Genomic DNA, 14416 nt, shown 5'->3' on the forward strand with positions numbered 1-14416 from the left:
TCTTTTTGCATTAATTTATGGATAACACGCCTGACCCCTGCTCCCCACCAATACTCAAGTGCCATGTAGGAATTCTTTCATATGTGGTAAATATCTTAGTATTTTGCTGACTGGAAAAGCAGTATTTTTATACATAGCTTGCAGGTAAACCATGGAGCCTTGTGCATCTGATAAATGTTGAAATGAATGGAAAGTTAAGATAGAGCATGTATACCACGTAAGTAATGTTAATAGTGTCCCCTCAGAGCTAACAAGGATAAGGTTAGATTCTGCCAATTGCCATTCACAGATTTTGAAAGTATGCTTGTTTAGCCAAAATACCATTTAACAATCAGTTCCTTTAAGAGGAAACTTTTTCAATGAAATAGTACCTGTTCAGTTTCCTTGTATATCTCAGGGTCAGAAGAAAGGAGGTTTTTCCCCAACTCTGAAACATTCAGACTTTCTTTTATTCCTTTGATCAGCCTTTTAAACAAGCAGGACAATAAGCTCCTTATTTCTCATTGTCGTAGGATACCTAGGAATATATATCTGATGATTAAATTAAAAAAAAATAAAACTTGCAAGCAGACTTTTTTCTCTTAGAAACGTCATTGCTTTCTGGAGGCAGAAACAATTTTACTTTTGAACTTGAAGGTTGTAGATCAAGGCAGTTTTACACCCTTGATGTATGCAAGTTATATACAGCTTGTCTCTGCAGATAATCACATTTTGTGTGAATTTTAGAATTGTTTTGTTTTGGGAGTACAAAGATTGTCAAGGAATATACTGTAAGTCTAATTTACATACATATCTTTCAAAACCTTGTGGATTTTTTTTTTTTTTGAGGCATGAGGAGCAGGTAGTGATGAGTTTTATTCTGAATGCTTTGATTCTAACCCCATTCTTAACTCAGATTTTACATATTAGGTATTGCTCACTTGTCACCTAAAAAATAAGAGTTGATGGTTATTTGTTTGCTGCTGTCTCTAAGCTCCTTGAGGCAGGGACCATATTTGATTTTCTTATATTCCTCAACACTTCTGGTGCCTTACCATATAGAAAGTACTTGATAAATATTTATTGGTTGAGTGATCAGAGAACACGTTTTGAAACTCTAAATCTATCCAGATCACCAAAAACAAAGGAAAAGAAAAAAGCATCCCTGCCAGTCCCTTGGCAAACTCAAATGTATTTAGGTCTGTGGAGCTGACGCTAAGATTGAGGTCTGCACCCTCCTTGGGGAGGAATTTGGACCTCATCTGAAAAGGGGCAACAGGATGCCCAAGGCAGCACCCTCTTCTGCTACGTACTTCCGGTTTTGACTGCTTTGGAACTGAGCAGAGCATGTGGGGGAGTAGGGGGTCTCTCTAAGCTCTGTTGTGGTATCCCTTCTGTCCCCCTATCCTCCTGAACACCAACCCACTGGCCTCTGATCCCTTGACGGGGAACTCTCCAGCCTGGAACCTAACCCTGCCTTGACTGTCTTGGGCCCAGACAGGGTCCACCAATCTTTTCCCTTGTGACCCTCAGATGGTCCTGCTCTTCCTGACTGGCATTTTTCTCCAAAGAGGTAGGAAGCTTCTCCCAGTAGAAGGTTGTCAAGCAAGACATTTCTCTGGGGAGCTTGCTTTGGAGTTGAAGAGTCTGGGACAGAATCCCTCAGGATGTTCTTAGGGCTGATTTTGTCTTGAAGATTTGATGGTAATTGTCTGAATGTTTATTACCTCTCCTAGGAATAGTTCTGTGTTGTCTTGGTGTGCTGATGCCACTCCAGCAGGGCCCAGGAGGCTTGAGACCTTGAGCTGAACAACTTAATTGTTTCAGGAACACTAGTTAGGGACAGGGTATTTATATTTAACAGTCAAATGACTTTTAAATCATTAATAGAATCATCAACAGAGCGGTGAATTATGTGACTATGAAATATTCAACTAAATAAATCTCAAAATAATATTAAACCTATGTATTATGTAAGAACTGTTATCTCTTTTTTAATTATTGAAACATGATTCCTTTACAGTCAGTGCAGCACAGAGGAAAGAACAGGATTTTGGCCTGGGCACAGGACATTTATTGGCCATGAGACTTTAGATAAACTAATCTGAGTTGGTTTTTCATGTACAAAATGGGTATTATAGATCTGCCTACTTAGATTGACTTGAGATAATAGATATATAACACCTGATAAAATGTCAGGCAGTAATAAGTATCAAAGAAATAACTATTATTCACTCCCTGAATTCAGTCGTCTTATCATGTAATTCTGTCACACTCCTGATAGCTTCTGAAATTCCAGGTTTTTTTAGGAGAAATCAGGTTAAAATGAACATCAAGAGGAGCCCTTAAATTATACATAAAATATTAGTTTCCTCAATAGTTGAGCGCCTGCTATGTGCCGGAGAGTTCTAGGTGCTGGCGTTCAGCAGTGAACAGATAAAATCCTTTACCTGCAGCTGACATTGTAGTTGGGGAAAACAAACAACAAATAAGTAAAATACATTGAATATTAGTGATAAGTACTGAGGAAAAACAAAGGGAAGGGAGATGATTTGATGTTAGATTAAAAGAGTGATACAAATCAATATTACTATAATTTAAGTTAATACAGTTAAAAGGACATCACAAAAGAGCAATAAATGAAATAATAAAGATGCATAATGGCAAAACTAATCATATCCCGCCATACCATTTCACTCCCACCTCCCTTGTAGCAGCCTGATGTATCCTTATTCCTACAAGTATGTATACACAAACATTACATACAGGGTTTTGTCTTTTTCTACAGTTACTCTGCAACTTCTAAAATGTAATGTATATTGTGAGCCCCTTACAAGTCTATACATATATAATTGCTTTTAAATTTCTTAATATACACACACAGTTTTATATAAAATGAGATTTTTTGGGTGGGTCAGTTTGCTTTAAATGGGATCATACATATCCTCTGCATCTTTTCTTATCCAACAATGTATGATAAAAATCCCTCCAAGTCTGTCTTACAGCTCTTACTCTTTTCAGTGCTGGGTAATACTGTATGATGATGAAGAGGTTATTAAACCTCTTCCATATTGATGGGCATTTACTTTGTCACCATGTTTTTACTATTATGGTAACTGTGCCTGTGCACATATTCATGACCATGATGGTTTTACTTCTATGGAATAGATTCCCTGGAGTAGGATTGCTGGGTTAAGGGGTATGTCGATTTAAAATTTTTAAATAAATGTTGACAGGTTGTCTCCCAAAAAGGCTGGGACAATTTATATTTCCATCAGTAAATATACAAAAATACTGTTACCCTTTATACCCATTAGCAAAAGCTGTTGTAGCATTTAAAAAAAAGAAAAGGAAAGGAAGAAAAGCCTGGTGGTGGGTATAGTGATTTCGCAGTGTTTTTTTCTTTGCATTTTCATTACTACTGTAAATCTGGAAAACTTTCCATATGTTCTTTGGTCATTTGGATTTCATTCATAATTTACTTATTGTATTAGTTTTCTATCTCTGCATAACAAATTACCACAAATTTAACAGCTTAAAACTGGACCCACTGATTATCTCATGGTTCTGTGGCTCAGAACTTCAAGCAGGCTTTGATTGGGCTCTCTATTTAGTTTCCAATAAGGCTGGAATGAAGGTGTGTGCCAGGCTGGGCTCTTAGCTGAAGGCTCTGGGGAAGAATTCACTTCCAAGCTCATACATGTTGGCAGAATTCGCTTCCTTGGGATTGTAGGATGGTTGCAAGATGGAGGTCTCTGTTCCCTTGCTGACTGTCAACTAGGGTTGTTCTCAGCGCCTAAAGGCTACCCTCCAGCCCTTGCACGTGGTCCCCTCCATCTTCAAAGCTAGCAGGCATTCATCGAATCCTTCTCATGTTTTGACTCTTTGTTTTCTGCTACCAGCCTTTTTAAAGGGCTCATGTGACTAGGTTAGGTCCACCCAGATAATTTCTGTATGTTAAAGTCAACTGGTTAGTATCCTTAGTTACATCTGCAAAGGCCCTTTGCCCTGTAAGTGTAGCATTATCATAGGAGTAACACCAGGGGCAGAGATCATGGGGACCATCTTAGAATTCTGCCTACCATAAATATTCATATTTTTATTTGTACCTTTATATTCATTTTAACTTTTATTCATATTTTTGCTCATGTTTCTATTGTGTTTGTCTTCTTATTTAGTTTGTAGGAGCTTTTTGTATATTAAGCCTTCCTACTCTTGGTTGCAAACATTTTTTTCTAACTCTTCTAAGCTGTCTATTAACCACATTAATAAGTACTTTTTCCATAGAAAACTTAGCCATTTGGATTTCACTTTCAAGGTGAATTGCATATTTGTATTTTTAAATTCACATTTAAAATTTTAATTCATTTTTATTCATTTTTATTTTTCATTTTTATTAATATTTCGCCCATATTTGCAGTCTTTAAAAAAATTATAAGTGCTCTTTGTGTAATAAACTCTTTCTCTTATTATTTGCAAATTTTCTCCAGATCTTTGATTTGTCTATTGACCATATTTATAATATCTTTTCTCATTCAAAACTTTATATTAGTATATATCCTATATATTATTTTATTTTTCAAAATACAGACATTTGTGAATATATAAACATTTTGAAGTATTCTGTATTGTTTAAGGTCTTCACCCCTGAGTGGCATGTATAGTCTCCTGGAATGGCTTCTGCATTTTATTTATTTATTTTTAATTTGTCTACTCCATTTGGAATTTGTTTTTGTATACAATGCAAGCTATGGATGCAACTTTACTTTCTTCCGAGTGAGTTGCCAATTGTTCTAGCACCCTTTATTAAATAAACTATCTTTTCCCAATGAATTGAAACACCAACTTTGTCGTATATTAAATTTTCACATATGATGAGATTTACTTCTCAATATGCTATTCTGTTTCACTTCTAGTTCTCTTTACATATGGCAGTATCATATGGATTTAATTACAGTGGATTTCTATTCTGTTTGTGAACAGTGGTTTTATAAAATGATCAGGCAGAACATTTTCCTACCCCACACGCCTGCCTACTGTTCTTTTTACTACTTTTCTTGGCCATTTGAATTTTGTGATCACTTTATCCAATTAGGGGTTGAAATTGCATTAAATTTTCAGATTAATTCTGGGAAATTTGACATATGATATTGTCTTCTAAGAACTAAGAAAATTGTATAATTTTCAGTTTGCTCAGGTCTTGTCTATAGCTTTATAGTAAGATTTGAGAGTTTTCTTCATTCAAGTCTTGCGTCTTTTTTATTAAATGTATTCTTATTTCTTAGCCTTTTGGTCATTATTGTGAATGGATTCTTTTTCCCATTTGCATTTCTAAAGGCTTATTATAAATAAAGGAAAAGCCTGTATTTTTTTCTGTGTACTTATCTTGTATACAACTTTACTATATATACTTGCTAAATTTTCTCATTAATTTCAGCAGTTTTCACTAGAGTCTCTTGGAATTTGTAGAAATATAATGGTGACACAAAAATAATTCAGCGTTTTTTGCAATGTTTGACAGATTCTTTTCTAGAATCTTTATTGTCTGTAAACTCCATCATAGTGTTGAGTGATAACAGTGATAGCAGGCATCTCTGTTATTGATTTTAGCAAAAATAGTTTGAGTATTTAGTTATTTAGAATATTTGTGTTGCTACTTGGTAAATAATATTTATCTTATTTAAATACCTTCTTTCCTGTTTTACCAAGAGATTCTGTTAGGTGTAGCTGCTAATTTTATCAAATGCCTTTTCAGCATCTTTTGATGTGGTCATGTGTTCCTTTCTTTTAATCTATTAACTAGCTGGATTATGTGTGGAGTTGCTGACATGAAACCACTCTTTTCTCCTTGTAATAAAGCCTGCTTGGTCATAATGTGTTATTCTTTTCTTATAAATCAGTATTCCAGTTGCTAATCTTTTATTTAGAACTTTAGCATGAATGTTCATAAGTGAGATTAGTCTGTAGATTTCTTTAGTGGATTATTTTATTAGGTGTAAAAAATAATGCAGGTTGGCAAAATATGGGAGTAATCAGAAGGTTCATCCACTGCTGGTGAGAATGCAAATTTTTTCAAATACAGTTTCCAATTTATTGGAAAACCATTCGGCAGAATCTACTAAAGTGAAAATATTCATACCATGGAATCTAGTAATTCTGCTTCTAGGCATACACCCAATAAAATGCATACATATGTTCACCAAAAGATATGTTTTAGAATGTTTATAGCAACACTACTAGTAATAGCCTCAAACCTGAAACTACCTAAAAGTCCATCCACCTGTAGAATGGAAAAATACATTTTTGTGTGTTCGTACAATGGAATACGATCCAATGAGAATGAACAGTTTGTAACTATGTGCAGCATATGGATGAATCTCAGAAGCATGATCAGCCTAAAAAGCCAGATATAAAAGAATGCTATATGCTTTCCTTCCTATAAAGTACAAAAACAGGCAGAACTAATCTATGCTGTTAGAAGTCAGGAAAGTGGCTATCCTCAGTGGGAGGTAGGCAGGGGAGGAGACAGTGTCTGAAAGGAAGTCTGAGGGGGACTTCTGGAGCGCTGGTAATGTTTTGTTTCTTTATCTGAATGCCTGTTTACGGTGCATTGTTAATGAAAATTCATCTAACTTACATGTACACATTTTTTTTCAATAAAAAGTTTTTAGAATAATGCTGTTTCATAAAATGAATTGGGGAGATTTTCATCTTTGTCTATGGTTTAGAATTGTTTAAATATGAGATCATTGAAATTACCTGTTAAAGATTAGGAGGAACTTGGCTGAGAAATCTTTTGATCCCAAGGCCTTCTTTATTGTGTAGGACTGTCTCATGCATTTTGCCTCCCTAGCTCTTGGCTATATACACATATACACGTATATTAAGGTTTATTGCTCACCCCTATTTCCCTCTGCTTCCTTTATTTTCCTCTACATTGAAGTCTGTCTTCTAATTAATATCTTGTTTGGATCTTAGTATTTTCCTCAGGTGGGGTAATATACTCTCTGAATCTCTGGTAAGCCACAGTTCTTTTTTCATCCTAATAGGTAAGTGATATCTTGGTTGGGTATAATATTTGGGATTACAGCTCTGTTTGTCCAGTGGCCTAAAATACATCATATTCTTAGTGTTGCAGTTGAGATGTGTGATGCTAATCAGAATCTTTTTGCTTCACATGTCACTTGCTCTTTTTGTCTGGAAGTAATTTAAAAAAATTCTTCTGGTTAAGGAATTAATTTTGACCTATGATTTGAGACAGTTTTCCACTTTCAGGCCACAAATTCCCATCTCATGCATGACCTTTCTCCTTTCCTTTTGTTTTTTAAGTTTCAGGGACTCTTTTGTGTATGTTTGTTGTAATTTAATCTACTTCCATGGACCTAATTATTTTTGGAAGTTGTCCAACACATCCACAACCCTGTTTCACTGAAAACTTTTTCTGATCTGTTGGTTTTCCCCCATCTCTGATAACTTGGCTTCTTGTATGTGTTACTGTCTGTTCATAGGGCTCGGCTGCTAGGAACTATGGTGTGTTCCAGAAGTGGTGGAAGACATGGCAATCTCTGCCCTGAGTACTAGTTGTTTGGAAGCAAATGGGTTGTCAGTGTGCTATGAAAGCCATGGAAGGAAGGCTTTCTGTGTCTAAGCCTCCCGATAACTCTTCCTGCCTCAGAGACATACAGAGGACTCAGTTCATCTCTTAGCTTCTTCTCACCTCCTTGGGGATTAGGATAATTAGTTATGCTCAAGTTGACCAGTGTCGCTTGCCACATGAATTGCAAATTGTGAAGATGCCCTACGTATATATGAAAGGCTCAGTTTTGAATGAAGCAAAAGTTACAACAAAGATGATAGCCTGGACTTCCCTGGTCGCACAGTGGTTAAGAATCCGCCTGCCAATGCAGGGGGCACGGGTTCGAGCCCTGGGCCGGGAAGATCCCACATGCCACAGAGCAACTAAGCCCGTGTGCCACAACTACTGAGCCTGCGCTCTAGAGCCCACGAGCCACAACTACTGAATCCTGCGTGCCTAGAACCCGTGCTCCGCGACAAGAGAAGCCACCGCAATGAGAAGCCCACGCACCACAGCGAAGAGTAGCCCCTGCTCTCCGCAACTAGAGAAAGCCTGTGCTTAGCAACGAAGACCCAATGCAGCCAAAGATAAATAAGTAAATTTATATATAAAAAAAAAGATGATAGCCCGTTCACTGTTGGACTCTATGATTATAAATGGTGAACGGTTCAAGCAAAAGAAGTACTCATTTTTCATACTGAATTCCCCATGGCAACTTGAAGGACAAGGAAGAGAAAATTAAGGTACACCAAGAACTTGCTCAGAATCTCATCTGAAGATTCCTGGACCAGTAACTGAGGAAGTGTGTTACTCTTCCTCCATTGCCCTTACCTTTGAAAACTAACGACATCAATTCTTTTTTTCCCCTCTCCTCGAATCTCATTGCTGCATCCAAACCTCTCTTGTTTCCATGCCATTCGGAAGAGTGTGCAAAGTAGGTTGGTTTCTGATACTATACAGTCAGTGGACAAGTTCCCAAGAATTTGAAAACTCTTCTTAGGTACAAACATGTAAAACAAATGGCAAAGAATAATCTGGAATGAGTCATGAATACTAGCCACCTTATCTATCTTATTCCAAGTGCGTTCAGTCATTATTACTGGACCATTTGTTTTCAATATTCAGACAAAGTGCAGCCCTGCCAATTTGCTTTCTGTTTCTGTTTCAGCAAGGAGTGGAATTAGCCTTCATGCTTAAGAAAACCAAATAATGGCCTAAAAATTAGGGGTTATTCCTCCCCTATAATAAGAAGGAGGAGGTTATTGGCATTGGTTGTACATGTTCAAAATGTGAAAAAAGATCCAGGCTCTTTTTATTTCTCTTCTGCCATTCTTAGAATAATTTCATCTTTTTTTTTTTTTTTTTTTGCGGTACGCGGGACTCTCACTGTTGTGGCCTCTCCCATTGCGGAGCACAGGCTCCGGACGTGCAGGCTCAGTGGCCATGGCTCATGGGCCCAGCCGCCCCGTGGCATGTGGGATCCTCCCGGACCGGGGCACGAACCCGTGTCCCCTGCATCGGCAGGCGGACTCTCAACCACTGCGCCACCAGGGAAGCCCTCATCTATTGTTTGGCTTCAAGATGGCTCTCACAATACCAGTCATGTTATACAAGTTCAAGGTAAGAAGAAGGTAGAAAGGGGGAAGGGCAGTACTAATTAGGACTTTTCTCCTTTTGACAGTAAAGGAAATATTCCCAGAGGCGCTCCCTCTGGCAGACTTCCCCATGTATCTCATTGGCCAGAACATTGCCTCCCTACATTTAATGCATGTTGATAAAGTGAGTATCTCACTTTTTCAGCTTCTGGTGGTAGGCAATGGCAAGTGATAAGTCAATTTCAAATGGCTGTTAGGTTAGACAACAAACCTTTGTCTAGAAGGTTATCTCTAGATAACCTTAGAAGGGAATCTCCTTAGTCACTCATTTCTATTTTGCATTTCCCTTATCTTTCTCTCTCAACCTGATTGTGAAAGGTAAGATATGTAATTTGTAGACACTGAGTCCTAATATCCTGATATTCTAATATCTTGAAAATAATGTCTCCAGTCACCTCCCAAATGAGACATTTGCTTCCTCCATAGGACATCACAATCATTCTAATCTTGTTTGTCCATTCCCTGCTTTGAATACACTCATTCTCTGAAGAATGATCAAACATCAAAGCCTGGTAAGTAGGCTTCCTTTCACACAAATCTTGAAGAAATCTATCGTCTTACATATAGCCTTGAGTTTGTCCCAAGGTTGTTGTTTAAATTTGTTGTTTAAGGTTGTTTAAGTTTGATGTATGACTCTTCTTGCATTCTTTCTACCCCAAGAGGATTATCTTTTAAACCTTAGAAGAGGTTGGTTTGTTTTCCGGAAGATGCTAAAAACAACTTAAGAAATGCCATAAAAAATAAACATGTTTAGGCATAAATACTTTGAGCCAAGCAATTTTTTTTTTTTTTCGGTACGCGGGCCTCTCACCGCTGCGGCCTCTCCCATCGCGGAGCACAGGCTCCGGACGCCCAGGCCCAGCGGCCATGGCTCACAGGCCCAGCCGCTCTGTGGCATGCGGGACCCTCCTGGACTGGGGCACGAACCCGCATCCCCTGCATCGGCAGGCGGACTCTCAACCACTGCACCACCAGGGAAGCCCGAGCCAAGCAATTTGAAAAAAAAAAACACACTCAAAACTTTCTAACCTTCTGATATAAAAGTGGACTTCCTTTGCTCTTTAAAATTAGACCAAGATGGAGTAACAGAGACCATATTTACACAACTTTTAAAAATAGAGAAAACAACAACAACAGTTTTCAGATATTGAACAACAGCACAAGACAGTAATCCCTGACAGAGGGGAAAACAAATTGTTGCCCCAGCTTTCTACCTCGAGAGACTGTCCATGACTCAGTACAGGGAGTTGCAACCCAGGCAGAGCTGAGATTGTCTCTGTGAGTAGAAAAGATGGAGTTGAGAGTTTGGTGAGTCCAAAGGCAGCTAGAGTTTGCAGGGTGGAATATACAAGAGAGCTCTGGAGATCTCACCTGGGCCCTCCCCAAGTCTTCAGCTGAGTATAAGTATAAGCATGTGAGGAACATATCAGAAGCTGAAGAAAGAGTCACCCAAAAGGTACAGATAGAAAAATCCTATGATGTTACATACGGTTGGGAATAGCTCATGTTTCCACCAGGCATAGTGGAAATATAAAATTTGAGGCATTAGGTAAGAGGACTCAGAAGGGTATTATTGCTTCATGACTGTGAAAAAACTCAGCCCTAGGCTAAAGGTTGCTTTGGTTCTGCCATAAAGCTTAAACGTAAGACCTGAAAGGATCAAATTATTTTCAAGTAACTTAACTGTGACCCAGACAAAGCTCATATGTATACATATATGTATATAAATAAATTTATATATATATTTGTATATTTATTTAAATATAAAAGAATGTCTAGCACTCAACAAAGTAAAATTCATAACATTTGGGATCCAATTATCAGGTATGCAAAGTGACAGGAAAACACAACCCAAAATGAGGAGAAAATGTAATAAATTGAAAATGACTCAGAATTAATGCATATGATAGAATTAGTAAACAATGACAATTAAATGTTATAACTATACTGATATGCCAAAAGGCAGTGGAACAACATCTTTAAAGTACTGAAAAGAAAAAAAAAATCCTGTCAACTTGAAATTCTGTACCCAGTAAAATTGTATTTCAAAAACAAAGGCATACAAGAGCCAAAAGTATTCATGAGTAACAGATATATTAACGCAAGTACTCAGGCAGAAGGAAGTTGATACTAGATGATAACAGAAAAAAATTATTCTTTTTAAATCACTTTAAATGATAATTTACAGTTTAAGGCAAAAAAAATAATATACAGAGGGTTGTAAAATAAATGTAGAAGTAAAAATATGTGAGAACAATAACACAAAGACTGAAAGAGGGTAAATACAAGTATACTGCTGTAAGATTCTTATACTATGCGTGAAATTGTATAATATTACTTGAAGACAGACTGTGATAAATTATAGATGTATACTATTGAACCTAAAGCAACCACTTAAAAAAACATAGCTAATAAGCCAATAAAGGAGACAAAAGATAATAATAATACATATCCAGTTAATCCAAAAGAAGACAGAAGAAGGAAAAGAGTAACAAAGAACAGATACGACACGTAGAAAACAAGTAACCAGATGGTAGATTTAATCCCAACAGTAGAAGTAAACACATTAAACGTAGACCATTAAATGTAGATGGTCTAAACACCATAATTAAAAGGCAAGATTGACAGATTAGGTACAAATAATGAGACCTTACCTACATTGAATGCTGTATACAAGAAATCCACTTTAAATAAAAAGACTCATATAGGTTAAAAGTAAAAGGATAGAAAAAGATATGCCATACCAAAAGAAAGCTTCAGTGACTATATCAGACAAAATGAATTTCAAGGAAAAGAATATTATCAGGGATAAAGAGGTTCATTTCATAAAGATTAAGAGGTCAATTCAAGAGAACACAACTCCTAAAAGTTTATGCACCTAATAGCAGAGCTTCACAATAAATGGAGAAAAAAACTGATAGAAAGAAGGGAGAAATAGACAAATCTACAATTTTGGTTGGCAATTTCAATACTCCTCTCTCAATAATTGATAGAACAAGGAGACAAAATTAGTCAAGATATAGAAGACTTGGGTAACACTACCAACCACGTTGACCTACTTGACATTTATAGAACATTCTACCCAACAACAGCAGAATATACTTTTTCCCCAAGTACCAAGAACATTTACCAAGATAGACCATATTCTGGACCATAAAACAAGTCTCAATAAATTTTAAAGGATTCAAGTCATACAAAGTATATTCATGGACCACAGTGAAATTAAATTAGAAGCCAATAAAAGAAAGATGTCTTGAAAATCCCCAAATATTTGGAAACTGAATAACACACTTCTAAATAACCAAAGGGTCAAAGGAAAATTAAAAACTATTTAGACTGGCAAGGATGTGGAGCAACAGGAATATTCATTTATTGCTGGTGTGAATGTGAATGGTACAGCCACTGTGGAAGACAGTTGGGCAGTTTCTCACAAAACTAAACATGCGCTTAGCATATGATCCGGCAACATGCTCCTTGGTATTTACCCAACTGAGATGAAAGTTTATAATCACACAAAAACCTGCACAAGGATGTTTATAGAATCTTTATTCATAATTGCCAAAACTTGGAAGCAACCAAGATGTCTTTCAATAGGTAAATGGATAAATAAACTGTGGTATATCCAGACGATGGAATGTTATTCAGCGCTAAAAAGAAATGAGCTGTCATGAAAAGACATGGTGGAAACTTAAATTCATATCACTAAGTGAAAGAAGCCAATCTGAAAAGGGCTACATAGTGTATGATTCCAATTGTATGACGTTCCGGAAACTCTAGAGATAGTGATAAGACCCGTGGTTTCCAGGGATTTGAGTGGAGGGAGGGATGAATAGGCAGAGCACAGAGGATTTTTAGGGCAGTGAAACTATTTGTGTGATGCTATAATGGTAGATACCTGTCATTATACGTTTGTCAAAACCCACAGAATGTGGACCACCAAGGGTGAACCCTTATGTAAACTGTGAACTTTGGGTGATAATGATGTGTTAATGTAATAAATTTATTGTAATAAATGCACCACTCTGGTGGGGCATGTTGGTGGGGGCATCTGTGTGTGTGGAGGGAGACTAGGAGTGTATAGGAAATCTCTGTACTTTCTGTTCAGTTTTGTTGTGAACCTACAACTCCTCTAAAAAAATGAAGTCTATTTTAAAATATTGGGGGGAAAAGTATTTTAAACTGAATGAAAATGAAACCATACCAAAATGTGTGGGATGCAACTAAAAAGTGCTTAGAGGGAAATTTATGTAGCACTAACCTCCTATATGGGAAAAGAAGAAACCTCTCAATTTGATGATCTTGGCTTTCTCCATAAGAAACTAGACAAAGAAGGGTAAAGTGAACCCAAAGTAAGCAGAACAAAGGGAATGATAAAAATAAGAACAGAAATCAATAAGATGTATAAGAGAAAACCAATGGAAACAGCTGATTTTCTTGAGAAGATAAAAGGAAACCTATTCTGGCCGGTTCTTCAGACAAACTCCTGCCCAAATAGTTCAAGGAGGGGGCTTGCAACACCAACTCACACCCAGGAAAAATGACAGGAGAGGTCTCTGGGTAACAAAAAATACCTGTTTTCCCACGTGCTGGGAGTTAATCAGTTTCCAAAATCAAGTAAGACCCAATGTGTTCTTCAGTGAGGAAAAAGCACAGGATTTCTTTATTTTTCCAGGAAAGTTGTTTGGACCTAGTCATTTAAGAAGTTTACATATATACTGTATTTGAGAGTTCTAAAACAGTATTTCTTTAAATAATTCTGTAATTCCAGCTTCATACTTTAGACATCCTTCTTTCATCTTCATCCCCTGTTATTCAGAATTTATGAATTTGAACCTTCTTCAGAGCTTCCCTTTATTTATTTTTAAATTTCTTTTTGGTGGGGGGAGAAAGAGATCATTTGCTATGTTTATTCTTGCTTGAACAGACACATTCTAAATTGATCATCAGTGAAGAATAGGATAAACATTCAGGAGCAAATATGTCTATTCTCTTAATCCTGACATTTGAAGAAAATGTATGAGGAACCTTTATATAAAATAGATATTCAATAAAGGCAGTATAGTTCAGGAATCTAAGGTCATGATGACTATCCCAAGCCAATGAAGTAATTTTTTCAATGAAACCATTACTTGATCATTTAACCTCTAAAAACAGCATCATCAAGCAGATGATCAAAATTGTCACTGGAGAGTACACTGGACATACA

Source organism: Globicephala melas, chromosome 12, assembly GCF_963455315.2.
Source record: "Globicephala melas chromosome 12, mGloMel1.2, whole genome shotgun sequence".
Taxonomy (NCBI): Eukaryota; Metazoa; Chordata; class Mammalia; order Artiodactyla; family Delphinidae; genus Globicephala; species Globicephala melas.